Genomic DNA, 25,330 nt, shown 5'->3' on the forward strand with positions numbered 1-25,330 from the left:
ACCTGTTTGTCAACAAACAAAAATTCTATACAGATAATAACATACTCCAAGTAAGTAGTTTCAGTAGAAACTAAAAGCTTATTGGAGATGGTGGAGATGTTGGGCCAGAAAGGAAGGTATTATAAGCATGTTCTGGGATTGCCCAAGAATCCAACCCTTTTCATAATACATTTGAAATAGGAGTCAATCTGAGATGGAAATTTGGAAACTTAGGACTTATTCCTTGGTCAAACTCTATCCGATGGACTCTGTAACAGACACACTGGGTATTACAGAGTGGGGTAAAGCTCTTGTGTGCGTAGAACTGGAAACAATGTAAAAAAAATATTCAACAATGATGGACCAGCATTTAGTTAAACAAATAGGTGATATGGTATATGGTTTCAAAGATATGGGATTACACTATCACATTCCGAAAGGATGGCATCAATTATTAGACCACTTTAAGATACATAGGATCAATTCCTCATGCCATGATCAAGTAGAGGAAACAAAACCATACTAAGTGACATTTTGTACAGAATGTGTAATCTGCTATATGCTGCTAATAACTTACTATCGCTTTATTGTTGTAGTCATTTGCCAGGACAGTACAACACTCTGCAATGACAAATGTATTTTCTTCCTTCCTGGAAAACTTCATCATAACTTTATCAAACGACAACATTTTTACACTGAATTTCCAAACTGGGATCATGAATGAAATCAATGCCCATGTACATCCCTCCCATCGCTTACCTGCTGTTTGATGTTTGTTGTACAAGGTGTCCCTTTCTCATCTCTGAATTCATGTTCAGACATGGTCATTGTCTCTGGTAACTTGTTCCACCTTTCAAATACACACTCATTGTTTTCTGTCCAGGTTTATCCCCTTCCCATTGTCTGAATTCATGAGCAGTGCTTATTGTTCAGGGTCAGCACCTAGTTCCTGGATTTAAGTTCAGCACTTGCTGTCCAAAGTCATGATCTCCCACATCCAGAATTTGTGGTCAGTGATCAGTACCCTCTAAATACCTTTCCTCCTCTCAAATTGATCTTTGCTGCCCAGGACTGTTTTCCACTCCTTGAAACCATGGTCAATGCTCATCTTTTTAAAGGGTATGAGTGGTGATAACTCACACATGTATAGTTTGGAATTTATTCCTGTCTTTGTGACTTTTGTATTTTCCCTCGTCTCGTGATTTTTTTTTTCATGAGTACTCTTGCTCCCTTCCACTTCACAAAGACCTGCTATTTGATTTGTTATACATAAAGTCTCGTTAAATATAACTTTTGCCATTGCATTTACCTTTGCTGCTTGTGTTATGGATGAACAGGTTCTACAAGACTGGCCCACTCACTCAGTTATCAAATGATTCACTGTATAAATCGTTAAGTAGAAATCAGGCATATTAAAGCTTTAGTGCACAAAGGTTCTGTTTCCATTCTACAGACAATCACTTTATTTGTCAAGTACACAACGAGATCAAGATAAAAATCATTTATGTCCGACGCTAGTTCCATTTGTTATAATAATAGTCTCTATTTCATAACTGCTACATTTGTTTGAATTCTGACTTTTGTGTTACAGTTATGTGAAGTACAATATTTGATTGTGCAAAAGAAAGCATATGCAAATAGTACACAAAGCTTCTCCTATAAAAATCTCATAACACCAAAGCTATCACTGCAAATGTTTGACTGCACAAGTCTGAAACCTCCTTCCTTACAAAATTTTTACATTGCTCAGTACCCAGTGTAACCCTTTCAACCTCTGAAATTCATTTTCATTGTTTGTTAATCATGGCAATATAAACAAATGACAAAACTTAAAAGCCCCTTCCAACCTCACACCTGTGTGAACATATGTAAACCAACTGCATTGTCTCACAGCACTGAGAAAGGGAGATAGTCCACCAAACCTCAAACAGCAGTCTCAAGTAGCCCCGTTGTTTTGTTCTTTCACAACCAAGCAACTACTTTACATGATCTTCAGCAATAAAGCACAAGTGGGGAAGACATGCGCAAAAACACAGTATCCAAAAACAACTAAAATCAGACATAACATGATAACGTATTGCTATTGATGTGGTTGCATAAAGAACATCTCATGTTGTAACATTGCTCATAGAAAGTACAAGCTGCAGTTTTATAAGGAATTATTTAGATATCCTAGTGGCCCATCCTGTATTATATTTTAGACGATGGCAGTTGTACTCAGCAGTTAAATGTGCATACACTCTGGTGAATCACTTTGATATGCATTTACTTTGTTGTTTCACAGTAGCGGTACAAGACTTCATCTGATCATGCCTTTAATTTGCTATAGAATTGTTTATTAACATTTTCATATGGTTTACATTCAGTATTTAATGTTACTCATTCTGACATATTTTTGCCATTGTTTGCTGTCTTTGGAATGGACTTATACATTTATCTTAGCCTTTGTCTCAGATAAACCCAGACAAGGAGCAAACATGCAGTTATTGGTATGTTCTTTGATCACTAACATTTGCGCCACTAATTCTAGATGCCAAAGTAACAATTCTTTCAGTTTTTTTGCAGAATTTGTAATATACTGTATGCTGCTAATAACTTACTTTCACTTTATTGTAGTACCCTAGGATTCAGAAAGCAGCCGTGCAGGAATAAGGTATTCCTGCACGGCAGGCACCGTTCCTGTGCAGCATGGCAGCGCACCATGCATATGTATGAAGGCACGCTGCCGTGCTATAAAATGGACACAGTTCTGTGTATGAGTGCAGGGGGTGTATCTGAGAGCAGAGGTCTCACAATAGATATGCCCCCTGCACTCCAGATTTGCCATTCGGCAATTTCAAATGAGGGAAAATGCTCGTAACACCCACAACCCATCAGGGTAAGAAATGTGGATAAAGCCATATGGGGCAATCATCCCTACCAAGCCATAAAGTTGATAGAATAACAGGTTTAGCATAAGTAAAATGAAAAAAAGCAGAAACCAGACCAAATGTGAACTAATAACCAAAATCCAAAGTCTGGAAGAACGAAGCACGAGATGCCAAATAATTTCAATCCTTTATTGAGTCAAAACGACAAACTAGAACCATACCATAAATGCCTTTAACACATAACAAGTGCATTTTTGTCAAAAAAAATGAAGTCGAACTGTTTCATCTCGTGCTTCGTTCTTCCAGACTTTAGGTTTAGCATAAGCACATAGCGCACACCTCCCAACCCGTCAGAGTAAAGAATCTGGACAAAGCCATAAGGGACAATTGTCCCACAAAGCAGAAAGTTGATAAAATAACAAATTTAGCATTAGCAGGGCTATTCTGAAGGGTACAAATAAAAAAACACAACAAATAATTATTTCTATAAATGAGATAAAGTTTAAGCATAGCTGCGCGGGTGTGACCATTGCTTAGCTATGGTTAGTGCAGCTTAAACAGCGCAAGAAGTTAAATAGCAAGAGACATCTACTTTAAACAGTGCTGCAATAGTGTAGTGGTTAGAGTATATGCTTTGTAAGTAGCTATTCTCGGTTTGATCCCCACTGTAACCAATTTACATTTGAAAGCAATACATAAAGTTTTTTTTATAATTAGCTACAAAATAACATATATTTGTTAACCAGAATACTGTAGTAGGTCCAGATGTGAGGTGTCAGTCTAATAAAGTTGTGAAACCCCCAAATAAACACGTGCCCCATATGGTATAGTCACACATGAGGCCAAGAATGTTGTTCAAAGGCACCAACAGTCACTAGTAAATCGAAAAGGTAACCTTATAGAAATGGCCACACAATGCAGAAGTGCTTTTCGCCAATTTAATGTTAAAACATAAATCCAACAGTAACGCAATTCAAGACACACATATGTTTTCGTTTCATATGGACTTCATCAGATGAGCACTGAGTTTGAATAGTACACTTTTATAGTTCCTCTCCCATTCAAATTTCTTTAATTAACCAATCACCCAAGAAGAAAAGTTAATTAGACAATAATGAACTGAACCACTTTTTTTATTCTATTAAAATACCATCTCCTACATTATTAAAACCTTGAATAAATACATTTCTGTATGTATGTATTTTTAACACACACATAGCCATGGTTTGAATCCTGGGAGTGGTAGTAAGCTGTATGCATAATCACACCTCTCAACTGTACAGATTTTCCCAGAATGTCCAAATATTTGTCTCATGTTTTTGGCCTGTTTCTCTTTTTCCCTGGGAAATCAGTGGGATGATCTCATGATTGTAGTCACCAAATAATGACATACATTTGAGTGCCAGACTTCAACTCCTTCAGAAAATGTATATTAAAACAAATCCTGTTACTCTAGCAATTGTCTAAAAGTTTATAAGAGCAATATTCAAAATATGTCTGTATTTGTCTATGTTGTCAAGCTTTGTATAGATGCTGCCGGGGGAGTCAGCAGACAGCGCAGGTGGGCCGAGGGCCTCCTTGGGACACGAGGTCCTTTATCCCATCCTCCCAGCCCTCACGTGTGTGGAGATATGGCGTTGAGGTGTCTCAGACCCTGGGCCAGCCAGGGGAGTCAGCGGACTGCACGGGCAGGCCAAGGGCCTCCCTGGGACACCAAGTCCTTGATCCCATCCTCCCAGCCCTCGGGGGTGCAGAGATAGAGACGCCGGAGTGTCTTGCACCTGGGGCTGGCTGGGGGAGTCAGCGGATGATGCGGGTGGGCCAAGCGCCTCTCCTGGAAGCCAGGTCTGCGATCCTGTCTTCCTGGCCCTCAGGGGTGCGGAGATATGGCCACCATGGTGTCTCGCACCTGGGTGCATCCGCGGGCAGCATTTTGGCCTCCAGTCCTCCACCCGGCACCGAGGGGATGAGACCATGTGAACGGCAGCACTCAGGGGGTGATGGGCCGTGGGCCAGGAGGCTCAGAGCGGAGCAGGTTCGAATGAGTCTGGCACAGCGGGGGAGAAAGGTGGACGCAAGCAGCAAAATGTGCAGAGATGCCAGGACCCCGTGCCTTCTCCCTTGCGGGTTTGAAAGCTCTACATGAAGGGCAAAGGGCAGAACCAGTGTCACAGAAGCCCAGATGAGAGACCGTTTGAGGCCTCGTGGCCCAGCAGAGTTCCACGAGGCCGGGAAGGATTGGAGGGAGGTCCCCCTGAGAGGCTCAGAGAGTATGGGGGACACAGAACGATTTGGCAGCCTCCAGGAGATATCTAACCCAGAAGAAAAGCTCTCTTGCCCTAGTAGAAGTGGAAGCCCGGAGGGGTCCCTCCTCATGGAAGTCTGGAAAGAAGAGAGGGGCTGAAATTGGATGGGCTGGGAGAGCTCCCGCCTGGGTGAGGGGGGTCTGGACCTCAGCCCCCTGCAGGACGGAAGTTCGGAAGGGAGAGAGGGGCTGAAATCTGATGGGCCAGGAGAGGTCCCGCCTGGGTGAGGGGGTCCAGACCATGGCCCCCTCCAGGACGGAAGTCCGGAAGAGAGAGAGGGGCTGAAATAATTCAGGCTGGGAGAGGTCCCACCTGGGTGAGGGGGTTCCAGATCACGACCCCCTCCAGGACGGAAGACCAGAAGGGGGAGAGAGGTGGAAAGTGGCCGGGAGGGTGCACCCCGGCCGGGTGAGAGGGTCCCGACTAACCCCCACCAGGTGGAAGTTCTAAAGGGGGCAAACAGCGGGAGTCTGCAGGACCTCGAGAGCTCCTGCTGGGTAGGGGGAAGGCATCTGACCTTGGCTGGGACCAGACAGCATCCACAAAATATCGCAAAGTCCCTGGAATCCCTCTGGACGGGAAAGGGGTGGGACGTGGAAGCCCTCATGAGTGTGGATCTGGCCCTCAGCAGCTGAGGGGAGTTCCACGGGGCCGGCCGGGATCAGAGGGAGGCCCCCTGAGGGGCTCCGAGGGCATGGGGACCCAGCCCACCCAGGCAGCCTCCAGGAGATCTGGGGGAGACGAGGACTGTGGAGCTCTGGACCAGAAATGAGCAGGACGTGGAAGTCCCTATGAGAGCAGATCTGTCCCTCCGCGGCTGAGGGGAGTTCCACAGGGCCAGCCTGGATTTGAGGGAGGTCCCCCTGAGGGGTCCCAAGGGCATGGGAACACGGCCTGGCCTGGCAGCCTCCAGGAGATCTGGGGGAGACAGAGACCATGGAGCTCTGGACCGGAAAGGAGCGAGACATGGAAGTCCAGATGAGGGCAGGACTGCCCTCGGTGGCCAAGGGAAGCTCAGCGGGGCTGGCTGGGATCAGAGGGAAGTCCCCCTGAGAGGCTCCAAGGGCACGGGGGACACAGAATGATTTGACAGCCTCCAAGAGATATCTAACCAGGGAGAAGAGCTCTCTCGCCCTGGTAGAAGTGGAAGCCCAGAGGGGTCCCTCCCCATGGAAGTCTGGAAGGGAGAGAGGGGCAGAACTTGTCCGGGCTGGGAGAGCTCTCCCCTGGGTGAGGAGTATCTGAACCATGGCCCCCTCCAAGTGGAAGTCCTTAAGGGAGCAACCGGCGGGAGTTCGCAGGACCCCGAGAGCTCCTGCTCAGCAGGGGGAAGGCATCCAACCTCAGCCGGTACCCAACGGCATCCCCGAAATATCACAAAGTTCCCAGAACCCCTCTGGATGGGAAAGAGTTGGAATGCGGAAGTCCCGATGAGAGCAGGCATGCCCCTCCACAGCTGAGGGAAGTTCCGTGGGCCAGACAGGATCAGAGGGAGGTCCCCCTGAGGGGCTCTGAGGGCCTGGAGACACAGCCCAGCCAGGCAGCCTCCATAAGATCTTGGGGAGATGGGGACCATGGAGCTCTGGACCGGAAAGGGGCGTGGGCTTGGAAGTCCTGATGAGGGTGGGCTTGCCCCTTGGCGGCTGAGAGAAATTCCGCGGGGCTGGCCGGGACCAGATGGAGGTCCCCCTGAGAGGCTCTGAGGGCATGGGGACACGGAACAAATTGGCAGCCTTCGGGCGATATCTAACCTGGGAAAAAGAGCCCCCTCACCTGGGTGGAAGTGGAAGCCCGGAGGGGTCCCTCCCCATGGAAGTCTGAAAGGGAGAGAAGGGCGGAAATCAGCTTGGCTGAGAGAGCTCATGCCTCGGTGAGGGGGGTCTGGACCATGGTCCTTTCCAGGACAGAAGTCCGGAAGGGGGAGAGAGGCAGAAAGTGGCCGGGGAGGGTGCACCTCGCCCAGGTGATCAGGTCCCGACCATCCAACCCTCCAGGCGTAAGTCCTTAAGGGAGCGACCGGAGGGAGTCCATGGGCCTTCAAGAGCTCTTACCAGGTAGGGGGAAGGCATCCGACCTCACCCAGTACCCGACAGCATCCCCAAAATATCACAAAGTCCCCAGAACCCCTCTGGACGGGAAAGCGGTGGGATGCGGAGACCCTCATGAGAGCAGATCTGGCCCTCCACAGCCGAGGGGAGTTCCGCAGGGTCAGTTGCACCCCCATGGGTCCATTCCCCTGGTCGTCCACCAGGAACGCGCGATCCAGCATGATTTGGCAGCCTCCACGATTTAAGGGATGATGGGGCGTCCCATGGGGAGTGCGAGTCTAGGTCCCAGCCCTAGGGAGAATGCCTCCCGGTGGGCGGCCTCACGGTGGGGGCTGAGGCACCTCTCCCCACCATCCACCGATCGATTACTGACTCCCACTGGTGGAGGACCCCTGCAGCATTGCTCTGTGGGTCACGGCCGGTGGGTCAAGCCTCTCTTCCCCGGCAGCAAGGCATGCGTAGGGGGCATGGAGCATTCCGAGCTCCTTGGCGGCGAAGACGAGGTGAGACCTATGAGCCCGGGCCGAGGTGAAGAGGTCCTGTCACATGCCGGGTCTGCCCTCTCCTGTGCCCGCCCCTGAGCGTGGGAGCTCCAAGAACTGTCCCTCCCTCCCTGTCTGGCTCTGAGTGCGGCAGCGCTCCACGCCAGCCCACAACCCTCCAGGGTCGCGGTCGCTGGTCCATGACCAGCACCAGGGGTGTCCCCTCTGTGGGGAGAGGGACCCCCTCCCGTGGGCGGAGGTTGCGGACTCCGACCCATTCCTTCCGACCGCCCGCCAAGGTGCTCCTATCTGAATAATCCTGCCAGTAGCATATGCTTGTCTCAAAGATTAAGCCATGCAAGTCTCAGTGCACACGGACACTACAGTGAAACTGCGAATGGCTCAGTTATGGTTCCTTTGATTGCTCCACCATTACTTGGATAACTGTGGTTATTCTAGAGCTAATACATGCTGACGAGTGCTGACCTTCTGAGGATGCATGCATTTATCAGACCAAAACCAATCCAGGTCTCGGCCCGGCAGCGTTGGTGACTCTAGATAAACTCTGGCCGTTTGCTTGCCCTCGTGGCGGCGACGCAACATTCAAATGTATGCCCTATTAACTTTTAATGGTACTATCTGTGCCTACCATGGCGACCATGGGTAATGGGGAATCAGGGTTTGATTCCAGAGAGGGAGCCTGAGAAATGGCTACCACATCCAAGGAAGGCAGCAGGCATGCAAATTACACACTCCCGACTGGAGGAGGTAGTGATGAAAAATAACAATATTGGACTCTTTCGAGGCCCTGTAATTGGAATGAGTACACTTTAAATCCTTTAACAAGGATCTATTGGAGGGCAAGTCTGGTGCCAGCAACCATGGTAATTCCATCTCCAATAGTGTATATTAAAGTTGTTGCAGTTAAAAAGCTCCACCGTGAGGTGAGCTACCGCCTGTCCCAGCCCCTGCCTCTCGGCGCTCCCTCGATGATCTTAACTGAGTGTCCTGGGGGTCCAAAGAGTTTACTTTGAAAAACTTAGAGTGTTCAAAGTAGGCCAGTCGCCTGAATACTTCAGCTAGGAATAATGGAAGAGGACTCCGGTTCGATTTTGTTGGTTTTCAGAACTGGGGCCGTGATTAAGAGGGACAGCCAGGGGCATTCGTATTGTGCCGCTAGAGGTGAAATTCTTGAACCGGTGCAAGAGGAACAAAAGTGAAAGCATTTGCCAAGAATGTTTTCATTAATCAAGAATGAAAGTCGGAGGTGCGAAGACGATCAGATACCGTCATAGTTCCGAACATAAACGATGCCGACTAGTGATCCAGCGGCATTATTCCCATGACCCGCCGGGGAGCTTCTGGGAAACCAAAGTCTTTGGGTTCCAGGGGGAGTATGGTTGCAAAGCTGAAACTTAAAGGAATTGACGGAAGGGCACCACCAGGAGTGGAGCCTGCGGCTTAATTTGACTCAACATGGGAAACCTCACCCAGCCCGGACACGGAAAGGATTGACAGATTGATAGCTCTTTCTCGATTCTGTAGGTGGTGGTGCATGGCCATTCTTAGTTGGTGGAGTGATTTGTCTGGTTAATTCTGATAATGAATGAGACTCTGCCATGCTAACTAGTTATACGGCCCTGTGTGGTCGTCTCCAACTTCTTAGAGGGACAAGTGGCTTTTAGCCACATGAGATTGAGCAATAACAGGTCTGTGATGCTCTTAGATGTCTGGGGCTGCACACGTGCTACACTGAATGGATCAGCATGTGTCTACCCTTGGTTGACAGGTCTGAGTAATCCGTTGAACCCCATTCATGATAGGGACCGGAGATTGCAATTATTCCCCACAAATGAGGAATTTCCAGTAAATGCGGGTCATAAGCTCATGTTGATTAAGTCCCTGCCCTTTGTACACACCGCCTGTTGCTACTACTGATTGGATGGATTAGTGTGGTACTCGGATCGGCCCTACTGGAGTTGGTCACGGCCCCGGCAGTGCACCAAGAAGACAATCAAACTTGACTACCTAGAGGAAGTAAAAGTCGTAATGGTCATAAGCTCATGTTGATTAAGTCCCTGCCCTTTGTACACACCGCCTGTTGCTACTACTGATTGGATGGTTTAGTGAGGTACTCGGATCGGCCCCGCTGGAGTTGGTCACGGCCCCGGCAGTGCACCGAGAAGACAATCAAACTTGACTACCTAGAGGAAGTAAAAGTCGTAACAAGGTTTCTGTAGGTGAACCTGCGGAAGGATCATTAACGCTGATGGTCCCGGGACGGCACCATCCCCGGGTACCAGGGCCTCTCACGCTCCACCGCCCCAACCCTCCGTGCCTCTCTCTCCGCTCCTGTCTCTGACTCCCATCTCTCTGCATGCCCCGGCGGAGGCTGGCAGGACTGAGACTGTGGCTTCTGGGTGGAGGGAGAAGGTATGGAGCGTTAGAGCAAGGGGTGGAGTCAGTCCCCCCCTCGCCTCCCAGCAGTGGGAGGGAAGGGGTCCTTCTGCATGGTGGGAGGCAAGGGCGCTCCTCTGCTGCCATGAGGGGGATGATGGCAGAGGGCATGCCTGGCCCAGCGGTACGGTCTGCCATGCATCCCGGAGGTGGCTGGCTCCCCGCACGGTAGGGGGGAGGGAGAGGGTGCCATCCCAGCAGGGGGATGGCCTCCTCTCTGGTCATGCAGGTCCAACCTCAGGGGTGGCACACCAGAGTCCTCTCCCCTCAATGTCAGTCGTGGGTACCTGTGGAGGACGCCGTGCCCTGCGTGGGGCGTCGGTTCAAAGACCCTGAAGGTCCATGGTGCGGTCACGTGCTGGCCACCACAGAACTCCCTGCTGTCCTACAGCATGGGGCCAGTAACCCCGGTCCAGGTGCCCACGACGATGCCCATGAAACCTCACGTGCTCGTCTCAAGGTGCGATGCCGTGCGGGCAGCAGTGCCCTCGGAGGACGAGAAGCAGTACGACTCTGAGCGGTGGATCACTCGGCTCATGCGACGATGAAGAATGCAGCTAGCTGAGAGAACTAACGTGAATTGCAGGACACATTGCTCATCGATACTTCTAATGCACTTTGCGGCCCTGGGCTACTCCCGGGGCTATGGCTGTCTGAGGGTCGTCGTGCCTTCTATCGCCCCAGGGGTTCATCCGGCCCCCGTGGAAGGTGTGGCCAGGGAGTCAAGGCAGCCCATCGCGGGGCCCCCATCCCCCCAGGGAGAGACGCAGATTGAGGAGACGAGTCCCCCACCACCCTGAGCCAGGAAACCCATCCGAGGATGGGAGGGAGTAGGCTTGTGTGCAGCCCACCCTCCCAGAGGCTGTTGGTGGCAGCATCATCGGGCTGCCCTCCCGGGGTGGAGCCAGACATCCACCTGCCCGGTTCCTGCATGCTGGGGCCACGTCGGCCGTCCTCCTCCACCGCCCGGATGTCCGGCAGCGGGGGGTGGGTACATGGGGGTCCCGGGGGAGGGGAGAGGATGGCTTGCCCATCCACCCCCACCATCCCGCAGCCCCCTGTGACCTCGCTCAGAATGTGACCTCAGATCAGATGTGGCGACCCGCTGAATTTAAGCATATTACTAAGCGGAGGAAAATAAACTAACCAGGATTCCCTCAGTAACGGTGAGTGAAGAGGGAAGAGCCCAGTGTCGAATCCCCGCCCAGATGACAGGTGCAGAAAAATGTGGCATACGGAAGTCCATCTCCCTGGTGCTGCCCAGGGGGCCCAAGTCCTTGTGATCGAGGCTCAGTCCGCGGACGGTGTGAGGCCAGTGGCGGCCTCTGGCGCGTTGGGATCAGGTCTTCCTGGAGTCAGGTTGTTTTTGAATGCAGCCCAAAGTGGGTAGTAAACTCCATCTAAGGCTAAACACTGGCACGAGACCAATAGCGGTCAAGTATCATAAGGGAAAGTTGAATAGAACTTTGAAGAGAGAGTTCAAGAGGGCGTGAAACCGTTCAGAGGTAAATGGGTGGGGTCCACGTGGTCCGCCCGAACGATTCAACTTGGAGGGCTGTGCCGGCTGCCCGCCTGGGTAAGGTGGATCCCACTCCCCCTCTGGGGGGTGGGAGACCATCCCCGGGCATGCCGGCTGCGGTTGGGCGCACTTCCTCTGAGGCGGTGCACCGCGACCGGCTCCGGGTTGGCTGGGAAGGCTACATGGAAGGTGACTCCCCTCCCCAGAGAGGAGTGTTTCTGCCCACAGCATCAACCCTTGCCATGCGCCAGGGTCATGGGAGATGACCGCTGCCGCACCTTCCCCCACCCTCGTGGTGGGGGCCGGGGGCCCCCGGTTCCCAGCAGTACTGTCGACTGGGCCAGACTGCCCTCAGTGTGGCCTGACCATGTCCCACTGCTGGGCCAGTGGGCTCACTTCAGGTGCCCAAGGTCCGTGGCGAAGTCGGTGCCCCACCCATCCCATCTTGAAACACGGACCAAGGAGTCTAATAGTTGAGCAAGTCTGAGGGTGGGCAGGAGATTCCATGGCACAATGAAAGTGAGAGCTGCTGCATGCCGGCTGAGGTGGGATCCCCCGCTCTGCACGGGGGTGCACCACTGGCCCGTCTCACCCGTCCCATCTGGGAGTTGGAGCATGAGTGCACCTGGTGGGACCCAAAAGATGGTGAACTATGCCTGGGCAGGGCGAAGCCAGAGGAAACTCTGGTGGAGGTCCGTAGCAGTCCTGACATGCAAATCAGTTGTCCGACCTGAGTATTGGGGCGAAAGACTAATCGAACCATCTTGTAGCTGGTTCCCACCAAAGTTTCCCTCAGGATAGCTGGCGCTCGGTGGACGCAGTTATATCTGGTAAAGCGAATGATTAGAGGTCTTGGGGCCGAACCGATCTCAACCTATTCTCAAACTTTAAATGGGTAAGAAGCCCGACTCGCTGGCTTGGAGCAGGGTGTGGAATGTGAGCACCCAGTGGGCCACTTTTGGTAAGCAGAACTGGCGCTGCAGGATAAACCAAATGCCGGGTTAAGGCGCCCAATACCAACACTCATCAGACCGCAGAAAAGGTGTTGGTTGATATAGACAGCAGGACGGTGGCCATGGAAGTCGGAATCCGCTAAGGAGTGTGTAACATGTCACCTGCCAAATCAGCTAGCCCTGAAAATGGATGGCACAGGAGTTTCGCGCCCATACCTGGCCATCGCTAGCACTGGGAGCCGAGGGGGCTACGCCACAACGAGTAGGAGGGCCACTGCGGTGGCACTGAAGCCCAGGGTAAGGGCCCAGATGGAGCCGCCATGGGTGCAGATCTTGGTGGTAGCAGCAAATATTCAAACGAGAGCTTTGAAGGCTGAAGTGGATAAGGGTTCTATGTGAACAGTAGTTGAACATGGGTCAGTCGGTCTTGAGAGATAAGCAAGTGCTGTTCCGAAGAGATGGCGATGGCCGCCGTCGCCCTCAGCCGATCGAAAGGGAGTCAGATTCAGATCCCTGAATCCAGAGCAGCAGAGATGGGCACCTCACGGCGTCCAGTGCGGTGATGCAAATGATCCAGAAGAAGCCAGCGGGGGCCCCGGGGAGAGGTATGAGGATAATTACAACTAGAAATCTGGGAATATGTCTAGGAACAGTCAGGTAGTTTTAACAAACATTCTCTCCACAGGTCTACCAGCTAAGAGAAGTAGAATGTAGCTATAAGACAGCTGATGTATACACTGTGTACAAACATGCCACTGCCAAAACCAAGGCCATAGGGTATTGTAATAATACCTGTAGAGCAATGATCATTAAAGTTGGGAGTACTGCAAGGATATATAAGTTGTTAATTGACATCCCCCGCAACATATCTGCAACAATAATCTAAACACACAAATCAATGGGTATGTTTACACCAAACTTACTGTTGGGATATATGTCCTATTGTTCAATAAATATTGAAATGTGTTTCTATTAATGTTCCATGTTGAAACACTATCATTGGTAGCCTGTTGCTATCAATGTAACCTGCATGCCGTTGTAATGGCCACTGTGGTTCCATATATGCATGTGTTTTGTTTGCTACGCAACTGTTCCAAATCTGGTGTTTTGGGTTAATGGGAATATCTATGCATGCTGTTATAACTAATCCTGGATTGTTTAAAAACACAGAAACAAAATGCCAAAGGCACCAAATAATACTTAAAATAGTCCAAGTCACCTAGGAAATGAACTCAGCCACCGATATAAGGATAATTCCAACTTTATTCAGCCAAAAACAATTAAAAACATAAACACTCTCTTTATACAGTGGATTGTGTTGACTTTTACTAACCCACGTATGTTCTAAAACTGCAACATCATAGCACATTTGTGAAGGCCGGTTCCAGCGAACCCACCTCTCCCACCTCATCTGGCCATGTCACTGGGCCCCAGCACGTCTGAGACCCGCCCCAGGACCTTCTCGTCCACTGGTCCTGCACCACATTTGGGTGGAACCGCCTCAGGGGATGGGGCAGGACAATAGGGAAAGTAGCTAGGGATGTGCAGGATGGGTGTAGGGAAGCTCCATAGCTGTCCCTTTCTTCTACAGCAACAGCTGTGCATATATACTGAATTTGGAGGTATATTTGGACACTCAAACCCCTGAGAGAGGGATGAGGACAACAATAATGTGTTGTGAAGCCAGTTAGACCAGGTTACATGTGTCCAGTGGACATGTGTGCAAGATGGGCAGTTATGCATGAGGTGAATTTTTTTGGGGGGAACATATTGCCCTTTTTTTAAGGTGAAAGTGGGATGTTGGGGAAGGATAGTAAGTATATTTGGAGAGGTAGGTTGGGTCGGCATACAGACAAGACAGCATACAGGGTGGTATATGACACATGTGGGGGGTAAACACCTTGGACAGGGAGGGGTGTTTGGAAATCAGAAGCCCAGGAGCCCCAAAATGGAAACAGGGGGACTGAGGTCCCCACCCATGGGCAGTCACCACTGAACCTTCATGGCCATGAAGGTGGCTGTGCTGGGGGATGAGCAGGATGGGCAGGCTGGCCCTCTAATTGTGCCACATGGCCCTCAAGCTGGTATAGCAGATCTCCAAACTCCCTTCAGAGCTCGCTATACACCAATCCCTAGACCTGAATTCGGGTGACAGTATTCTGTCTGTGCCTGCTCCCAGGGGTGGGATGAGCCCCATCCCCTGACACAGTTCCACCCAAAGGTGGTGCAAGACCAGTGGACAAGGAGGTCCCGGGGTCAGTCTCAGACATGCTGGGGCCCGGTGCCATGGCCAGATGAGGTGGAAGAAGTGGGTCCACTGTGACCGGCCTTCCCAAACAGTTTTGCAGTTTTAGAACATATGTGGGTCAGTAATATTCAACATAATCCAGGATTAGTTATAACAGCATGCATAGATATTTTCATTAACCAAAAACACCAGATTTGGAACAGTTGCATAGCAAACAGAACATATGCATATATGGAGCCACAGTGGCCATTACAACGGCATGCAGGTTACATTGATAGCAACAGGCCACCAATGACAGCGTTTCAACATGGAAAATTAATAGAAACACATTTCAATATTTGTTGAACAATAGGAAATATGTCCCAAATGTAAGTTTGATGTAAACATACCCATTGATTTGTGTGTTTAGATTATTGCTGCAGATATGGTGGGGGAGGGGGAGATGTCAATTAACAACTTATATATCCTTGCAGTATGAAGTCCTCTGACCTTTTTTCCTGTTTGTGTCTTCCAGGTACAATGTCACGAGAACAGCTCACTGCATATACACCCCAAGAAAATGATGTCATTATACACTTCATTATACTAGATCATGGCATCCTATTTGGGTGCAAGGCCCATGATTTGCAGGTAAAGACTGCCCTGTGGAACGAGCTCATCCACAGGGTAAATGATATCAGCTTCCATGACCACAGTTATGAGCAGGTGTGGCATCGGTGCACTGATCTGATCTGCCACGCCCGTCAGCGTGCTGTTACCATTAGGAGGGACCAGCTAGCCACAGGTGGGGGTCAAGCCATCCAGCCCCCACTGACACATGCTCAGGAGCTTCTCTCCAGCCTTGGGACACCTGCCTGCCATTCAAGCCAGCAACTTGAAGATAGCATTGTGGAAGTGGGTGCCACCCACACAATGGACAAGGAGTGTCCAGGTAAGGCCCCAGGGAACATTAGTAGACCACTGTTGCTTATCCATCTTAATCTGTAAAGTATCTACATGCATATGTCAGATATGATAGTCTGTTGCCACAGTGTAGTAATGAACAAATGTGCATAATCTCTAGTATTGTGGGTTTGTACTGTTGATGTACTGAAATGCTGCTCTCACCCTGTACCAATGCCACAGGTGTGGCTACTGACATTACGTCTCTCACACAACTATGTAGGTCCCTCTGGTATACAACTTGGGCAGCAGCCTGTACCTCGTGAGTATGGAGTTGTTTTGTTCAGGTTTGCCAATACACCGGCCATGTTATGGCCATGGTATTTGCCATGTATACAGTTAACACACTATGCATGCTGTACATGTTCACTTATTGTTGCTGTTAACTACACTGCATCACAGTGGTCACCATGGTGGCATATCTGAAAGGTATGTAAGAGTCCTGCAGTATACCTAACAACCTGTCAGTGCAAGATGTGTGGACAGAGATGAACATAATGGTGGGACAAATGGCCTACAGTAGGGACATGTCTGAAACATTACCCTTATACAGTGGCTACAACAGTGTATACACCACTATTGCAATGGCAACTGTTCCTGATCTAACAACGGCAAATCACAATACCACATTCCACACCTTTTGCAACCTGTAATGTGATCCTAACATGAGCAATAAATGTGTAATATGGAATCCTATGTTAGGACAACAAATATGGGGAATACATACCTTAACAAACACTGGAAGCATATGTGTGCATACACTCCAAATAACATATTGTGGAAGTAGCTTGTGAGGTACTGACAGCATTCACTCTTCTTGAGTACATACCTTCCATCAAGTGCAGGCCCTCAGTGTCACACCAAGTAATGGTCTGCTGTCCAAGAAGTATGTCCATGACATTTGCCGACTCACCTGCAACTGAGGCAGCTGTGGTTTGCACACATCTTACAAATGATGGAATGGATCCCATATCCGAAAGGTAGCACTCAGGAGTGGGAGAAGTAGCCTTACCTCACCATTGCATATACCATGGCAAACAGTGCAGAGAGTCATGTATGTGTGTATGACGTATGGGAAAACATTAATGTAGAAAATAAACAGATGCCCATCCAAGACAGATAACAACACATGTTGCAAACTGGTCATGGAGGCTGCCCAGAAACATGCAGCAACAGTGAGGGACTTGCAGGAATGTCTAGCAAGTACTACCTGTGCAGTACCTTTGCCGACAATTGCCTGGAATCTGAATAAGTGTGTCCTATGGGTTAGGGTAATCAGATGGAACAGTTGTTCCACAGGAAACATCATCCATGGCTCTCTACAGGTAGCATATGCATAACATCAAGTCTCCCAAAGACATGTGTTGCAATGTGTAATGGTGTACTGAGACTAAGGCTAAAATCTACAAACAGTACTAATAAAGCTACATGTGGGGCACAAGCAGCATTTCACTCCACCTCAGGCCCACCATCCCCATTTTTACCTTGCTAGTGCCAGTGTACACCTTTAGGTTTGCTGTTCATTAGCAGGGACTATGCCGGTAGACATGGCGTTCTGAATTTGGAACACTGCAAAATAACACTCATGTGTGGCCCATAGTTGTCAAGCATCTGCAATAAGGTTGAGGATGGGGAGGGGTGTCACCCTGAGATACAACGGTGAACTGAAGCATACATCCAAAGCTCACTAGGAATGGCTGTATCTGAACACAGTTAAGGTCATGAATTGTGCCAGACATAACTCTGACTCCACAGCAATAGTGAAGGCACTGTGTGATCTCCAAGGACTGTGCACAAGAGCTGATCTTGCAATCCAGCAAAGCTGGGGGACATTTGTAGGGCAGAGTGACCAAATAATGGCTTTGTTAAGGGCAGATCCTGCCTCTTAAACCTGGTTTATTTCTTTGAAACAGTCACCAAGGCCATTGATGAGAGGAAGGTGGTCCACACAGCCTACCTGGACCTCGCAAAAGCCTTCGATACAATACCCCACTCGGGCATTACAGATAAGCTCACCAGCTTAAATATAAACCCCTATGTCACTAGATGGGTTACAAATTGGCTCAAGGACAGAACCCACATGGTTAGAATTGCTGGAGCCATGTCAGACTCCAAACCAGTTACAAGTGGCGTCCCACAAGGCTCAGTCCTGGGACCTCTCTTGTTCGGTATATATTTCTCAGAGGTACAGGCCAACACGGAAGGACTGTGGCTGACCAAGTTCGCACATGACTGCAAACTGGGTGGCATAATTGACTCTCCAGCCAACACAAGCATCCTCCAAAAGGGCCTCATAGAAACAGACAACTGGTGCCAGAACCATGGCCTCAAGCTAAATGGCAAAAAGTGTATAGTCATCCCCTTTGGCAAAAACAAAGTGCCCACAAATTACCACATACGTGGTAATCCATTAAGTACAGAAGAAGTAATTAGGGACCTGGGGACCCAAGTTGATAGCAGTCTCACATTTGACAACCACGTGGCCAAAGTGGTGAGAAAAAGATTTTATATAGCCCACCTAATCATGAAGGGATTCACATCTAGATCAGGGGAGGTCATCGTGCCTCTTTACTCATCCTTCATCAGACCCATAATTGAGTACAATGTCCCTTTTGGGATGTACCTTACCAGACACCTGCAGCAACTGGAAAGACCCCAAATGTACCTCACCAAGAGGATCAAAGGGCTCAAACAGATGCCATATGCTGCCCGGTTAAAGAAACTCCAGCTCTACTCAGTGGCATACCGCCTGTTCAGGGGCGATCTGTGCCTGACGTACAAAGCCATGTCCAACCCAGAATTAATGGACATGCTGCACCTCAGAAAATCCAAATCCCATCGAGCTACACGCTCGAGAGACTTGAACCTCAGCACTGAAATAAATAGGACATGCTGGAGGGACAGATTCATAACCCAGAGGCTCTTTTCACTCTGGAATAAAATACCAGTCCAGGTTAGGCAGAGTCCCTCATTGACTCTCTTCAAGAGGAATCTTGATGAGTGGATGGGAGATCGTAGGTTTAACCCGGGTATCACTTCCGTGTCACTGTTAGACAGAGGCACAGTATACTAACCTTGAAAAAGGGCATAGCAAAATTAATTTAAAATGGGTGGCGAAAGCCAAACACATTCTGGCTAGGCTTATAAATGCCCTAGGGCAGATAGCCTAGTATGAACCTATGAACCTATAAGATGGACCATGCTAGTATATCCCTTCCAGGAACAGTGACTGCTATAGTTCACTTAACAGGTGCTGCAGCAAACCATTGTATTCAGGGTGTGCACACTTATGCAACCCACATATTGTATGCATCTCATTCAGCATCTGCATGACTAACACATTTGTTTGATACTGCATTTGATTGCACTGGTCATATGTCACATATCAGGTGTGTGTAATGTTAACATATGCAGTATTCATTGCATATCATGGAAGAGGATGGCATGTCAACAAGAGTGTGTACACTCCTCATATACACATTAAGCTTCCAAGGTTGTCAGTGTAATCAGATTTTATTGTTCATACATGCACTGCTGATGATGAGATTTGCAAATCAAAGGTCAGGCATTAATTATTGACATCGGTACTCACATCATCCCAGGTGTGTGCCAGACAAACACATAGGGGCTTTGAGCAACAAAGCAAATATAACTGCCACACATATACACATTCAGCAATGGTGTGTACACTCGTGAGGTATGGTGCATAGTACATGCCAGGGTGCTGTACAGGTGCACAGTAATACTGTGTACATGGGTGCAGTGTGTTCCAGGGGAAGGGGCATCACCTATTAACACAACTCATGCATCACAGAGATGTATAATATTGGTAACAAGGATTGAGTATAGTTACAGTGCATGCTGTTGAGTGCCATATGTCATGCATGTAGACAGTTGGGTAATGTGAGGTCTGTGTAATATCTTTGTGCCACCTCACCTGTAAGTGTGTGTTTGTGTGTGTGTGTGTGTGTGTGTGTGTGTGTGTGTGTGTGTGTGTGTGTGTGTGTGTGTGTGTGTGTGTGTGAATAGAGTACAGGTCTTAAATTACATTTTCTCTTTTGCCCTCACAGGTGGCAAGGTGGGTCAGGATTCCTCCTGCAGGTAAACTAATGTTAGTGTCCATACAGACTCTGACAATGATGATAGGTATGATGAGGCACAGGCAGGGTTGTCAGGGGCTGAAGCTGTACCATTGGTTGACATCCCACTTTTTTCCTTTCCATCGCCACACACAGTCACAATGCCCATACATACCCCATCACCAGTGGCCATAGATGAGAGACAGTTGACTGGTGGTGGCATGGGACAGGACAGTGTGGGGACTTTGGCAAGTGTGTCTGTACACAGCAGCTATAGCCGGATGACACAGGCAGATGTACAGGGGTGATCATAGGAGGGCTGCTGGCCATCATGCCCCTGGAAGGAGTGCCACAGCAGGTGTCACCAGACGCATGTTTTGGGCCATCATGGAGGCAGGCTCCGGAGGGCTACTCATTCTGCTGTACTTGACAACATCCCTGATCTTGCAGGTGCCCACAGTTATTTTGCAGAGGTCCTGGATAGATGGTTGGATGAGATGATGGAAATGCTCAACTGTGCGGTGTCTGGGTTAGAACATGTGGTGGGAGTAGGGTGTCAGCCATGTGGACGTAGGTCAGCAACACCAACAGGTGCAGGTATATGTGGACATGCAAAACTCACAGCCACTGTCGTAGTGGCAGTACGAGCACCAGCACTGCAGGGGGGTATTGTCCACACCACAGTGCAGCAGGCCATGTGGACGTGGTCCTGGCTGGTACTAACAGAGACGTGGATCTAGCGAACAAGTGTCATCATCAGGGGAGAGTACTATATCTGGGCTTCTACCTGGTAGTGCCCGTGGAACCCCTGGCAGGCATAGTTCTCATGTCCGTGGCCAGAGACGGTGAACTGTACACCCTGCCATGTATGGTCTGCAGCTGTCCAACAAACTCCTGTATAGGGCAGCCACATGGCAGAACTGTGTGCATACATACACGCACACATCACCAACACAGCTAGGCACCTCCATACCTACATACACCACATCTGCACAGCCCAGTTGATAAAGAACCTCCTAACACACACACACACACACACACACACACACACACACACACACACACACACACACACACACACACACACACACACACACACACACACACACACACAATGTCAACTAAATGGCTCAGCCTAGGCCTCTGGCAAACCCACCACGCACCCTGTGCATATGATGATACCTGTGTCACATCCCTGTCATCCATACCATTGATGCAGGGACATGCTAATATGGTTCTGATGCACAGGGTGAATGTACTAAGGTTTATCAATGTAATGCTTTTAAATGTGTTTTCAGATGGAATGTTTAATGCTTACATGTCAGGGTGTGTAGCTGTCCAGCCATGATGCATTATTGCTGTTATAAACACTGCCTGATTGTGGTCTCCATAATGTATTCTGTTTGTGTTGTAGGTGTCTATGTGTCAGCAGGATGTTGGTCTGCTCTCATTTCCTACAAGGTGTATGGCACTGTGGTGACACATTTACTGTGTCATATCCTGGGTACAGCTGAACACAAGTAACAGGTCTGTATAACAGTTACTGCATGTGCCACATGGCTGATAGGTCTGAGGGGTGTATACAGGTAAGTTCATGATGGATGATGTCAACAGCTCTTCTACAGTGGACAATGGTAAGTATACTGGGTGGCACACACCAAATGTTTGTGAATCAAACACACACACACACACACACACACACACACACACACACACACACACACACACACACAGAGGCTTTGGCGTTGATGCAATGCACAGAGAACACTGTACATATGGATGTACTTAATTTTGCAGTGAACTCATTTTGGCCTATGTAATTCCACCAAGACCAAATAGCCAAGACATCACATCAGTAAATAATCAGTCTGCCATTTTAAGGTCATTGACGATGGTACTGGCAGGTTATATGTCCTCTTCCCCAATGTAGTGCAATCCTGGAGTTGGTAAACATAAGTGTGCTGGTGTGGGTGGCACAGCCCCCATCTTGCAGGGTGTGAGGTGGCATAGAACCACACATAGTGTGATTAACAAATACTTAACCTGTTAACATAAACTGTGCAGTATAACAGCAGACTAAGTGGGGGGATACACACATAAATAACCTCAATGTGGATGGCTGTGCCCACAACAACCACACCAACTATATATAGCAACTCCAGTATTGCTGTACAGCTGTACAGTGGGGAAGAAGGCATTTACACATCCACTACTAGTTTTGATGGAATGAATTTCCACAAGATGATTCCTTTGAAATGTTACCTTTTGCCAGTTAGGTCTCAGACAACACTGAGTGTAGAACCCCTACCTAGGTATTTATTGCTACTAATGTGTTTGGCCTTAATTACACACACCACAGAGCTTTTAGGATGAGGTGTGTCCCGAGTTTCCTGTTAAGTGAACACCACCAGGCCTTGTACAGTATGGTAATAGGGGATATACTGGGTGTTAATGAACAATACATAGTATGACATGCTGTCAAATAGTGTCTATATCACATTATCGGATGATGATAAGAGCAAATGCTCTTTCATCAAACTGATAATGTCAAAACCACAAAACCGCGAACACACAGAAAAGCAAAATTTTTCCCAGGGAAAACATTTGCTGCTCCGTTAAAAAAAAAAAAAAAAGTTTAAACACTCCCCACCCCCCCTACTTAAATATACCAACTCTGTGATCGCACCATAGTGGAGGAAATGGCAAAGTCCTGAAGACGGCCATCAATTTTATTCCCTGGGAAAATAAATTGATGGTCCGTGACTTCGCTATTTTCTCCTTTTGACATTATCAGATTGATGAAAGAACCCTTTTCATCATCCGATAGGACAATATAGATCCTGTCATATACACACTGACACACACATACAGTCATACACACATTTGACAGACCTGGGTTTAGCAGTGCTAACTACCTTGTTAGTGAGTCCATACTGTTAGGGAGTTTTTGCACAAAGCACAAGCATCATTGGGCTGGATAGTGTAATCAGTTACCTGTATGGTTGATGGTGACAGCGGTCCTCATGGACCTTGGGACATGTACTGGGGGTACCATGGTGTAAATATAGTATACCCAGCACCCACACCCCACATAGGATATTGTACTCACTGAAACCCATGATAATGCAAACTGGAGGCTGAGCTCTCTCAACATAGGACTGGCAAGACCACACAGGAGGAGAAGGTAACCACACACACTACATACCCAGTCACACATAGTACCATCACAACTTCAAATCATACACATAATCACACAAAGACATACTCGGAGGCTCTGACCAAAAATCTACCAAAACAGCAGAGGCCTCCAAAGCAGACACCCAAACAACTACCACCTCAGGACCAAACACATGCAACACATAGACCACACAGTCAGAGTGTCAAACAGTCACAGCCCTTAAGGCCAAACACAATGCCAGACACACTAGTCATTGGTGACTCCATAGTCAGGCACACTGACGTCCCGCTCACCAGACTGAGTAAGGAGAAGGTCACAGTAAGCTGTCTGTCGGGCGCTAGAATCCGCCACATAACGCAAGCACTCAGGTCTCTCAACAGCAGGTACAAGTACGACTCAGTCATTGTCCATGCTGGTGTCAATGACCTGAGACGTACCTCCTTGGACTACATGAAAAGAGACATTGAGGAGCTCTCTGATTATCTAGCCCAGGCAGGTATGACCCTGACCTTGAGCAGTATCCTACCTTCACCTAGAATGATGCCACAATACAGTGATAAGATGATCAGCTTTAATAATTAGCTTAAATTTTGGTGTCATTCAAAGGGGATCCAATGTCTGTCTGCCTGGGATGACATGCTGGATAAGCCACGCTGCTTCGCAAGGGACGGCTTGCACCTGTCACCCCTGGGCTTCCGGATATTGGCAAAGGCTCTTGCCACCCCCATAGTGCCTTTTTTAGGCAAGGCTCAAATTCTAAACCTACCACCCTAGAACACAAAAAAGGAAAAAAACTAAGGGTAATGCTGCTCAATGCCAGAAGTCTCATTCTCAAGATGCACGCACTCGAGGCCCTTTTCAGTATGGAGAACATCGATGTCTGTGCTGTGACAGAAACCTGGTTCAAGGCTCCTGAGAGCACCCCAGCACTATCAGGTTTCACCTCATATCATGCTCTGGCCCCAAAATGACAACACCAAGAAAGGAGGGGTGTCCATATTCATAAAGGACACACACACCTCAAGGTTGGTGGCAACGCACGATGCATCGGAGACCATCCAGGTGCAATTAACCATAGGCAAGACTGCTCTGCAATTTGTAGCATGTTACAGGCCACCCTCTCAAACTCAGGAACCTCACATGGCCTTCCTGAAAACACTGGAGGGGATAAATGTATCTCCAAACACCATCATACTAGGTGATTTCAACTACCCTAATATAGACTGGGAACACTACTCAAGCCCAAACACTCTAGCCCAAAGGTTCCTGGAGTTCATAAACTCAAATGCCATGGAACAACTAGTCACCATCCCCACAAGAGGAGAAAACATACTTGATCTCATCATCACGAACATGGGATCACAATGTTCAACACCGAAGTATACCCTCACTGGTGAGATCAGATCACAAACTAATCTCGCTGGAGGTCCTCATCCCGCCCCCACCTGAAATAAAAAGACCACAGTAAAAACTTCTCAAAAGCCGACTTCACACTTCTAAAAACTAGTGTGGTCTCCTTTAAGGCCCCTGAGCCAGTGGTAAACATTACTCAAACCGCTGAATCATTTACAAATGCCTTCTACCAGCACCTACAGGACTGCATGGATCAGGCAATCCCAAACAAAACTAAGACTCTTTGTACCAAAGGCAAGCGTCCAGTCTGGTGGACCCCAGCCATAAACAAGCTCTACAACAAAAGGAGGAAGCTACTACAAGATAGAGCAAAATACTTGAAAGGTAAGACACCTTTGATCATTATAAGTAAAAAACTAAGAGCTCTCATAAAATCATCCAAGGCAAATTTTGAGAGAAAAATCGCCAAGGACTCAAAAGACAATCATAAGGCCTTCTTTAGCTATGTTAGAAACCTAGGAGGAAACTCCCAGATATGCTCAGAATTAGTTCAAAATGATGTGAAGATTACTGAACCTACACACATTGCCAACATACTGGCTGACAGGTTCAGTGCAAACTCCTCCCTCCCCTTCCCCCGCAAAAGGAGAGATATCTATACCAGAGGATTGTAGCCCCCTAAACATCTGCAACGCCCAAGTGAGAACAGCTCTCTCCAAGTCAAAAAACACAGCATCCAAGGGACCGGATGGTGTCCCCGGCTGAGTGCTCCACTTAACTCAATGAGGAATTAAACCCAGTTAGGACAGCTGTTTAATCTTAGCCTTACCTCAGGATACTGCACTCCAAGGAGTGGCGCACGGTGACTGTGGTCCCACTTCACAAGGGCGGTGCCTCCACTGACCCTGGAAATTAC

The 25,330-nt window shown here is 48.6% G+C and overlaps 1 non-coding gene across 1 annotated transcript; it reads left to right on the forward strand.

Annotated features, from left to right (window-relative positions):
• The first annotated feature begins 10,651 nt into the window (after positions 1 to 10,651).
• LOC122798943 lies at positions 10,652 to 10,805 on the forward strand. Its single transcript, XR_006364363.1, has one exon. It is a non-coding gene; the product is annotated as a 5.8S ribosomal RNA (ribosomal RNA).
• The last annotated feature ends 14,525 nt before the right edge of the window (positions 10,806 to 25,330 follow it).

The sequence above is a fragment of the Protopterus annectens genome, chromosome 3.part1 (assembly GCF_019279795.1).
Source record: "Protopterus annectens isolate FY-2018-M chromosome 3.part1, PAN1.0, whole genome shotgun sequence".
Taxonomy (NCBI): Eukaryota; Metazoa; Chordata; order Ceratodontiformes; family Protopteridae; genus Protopterus; species Protopterus annectens.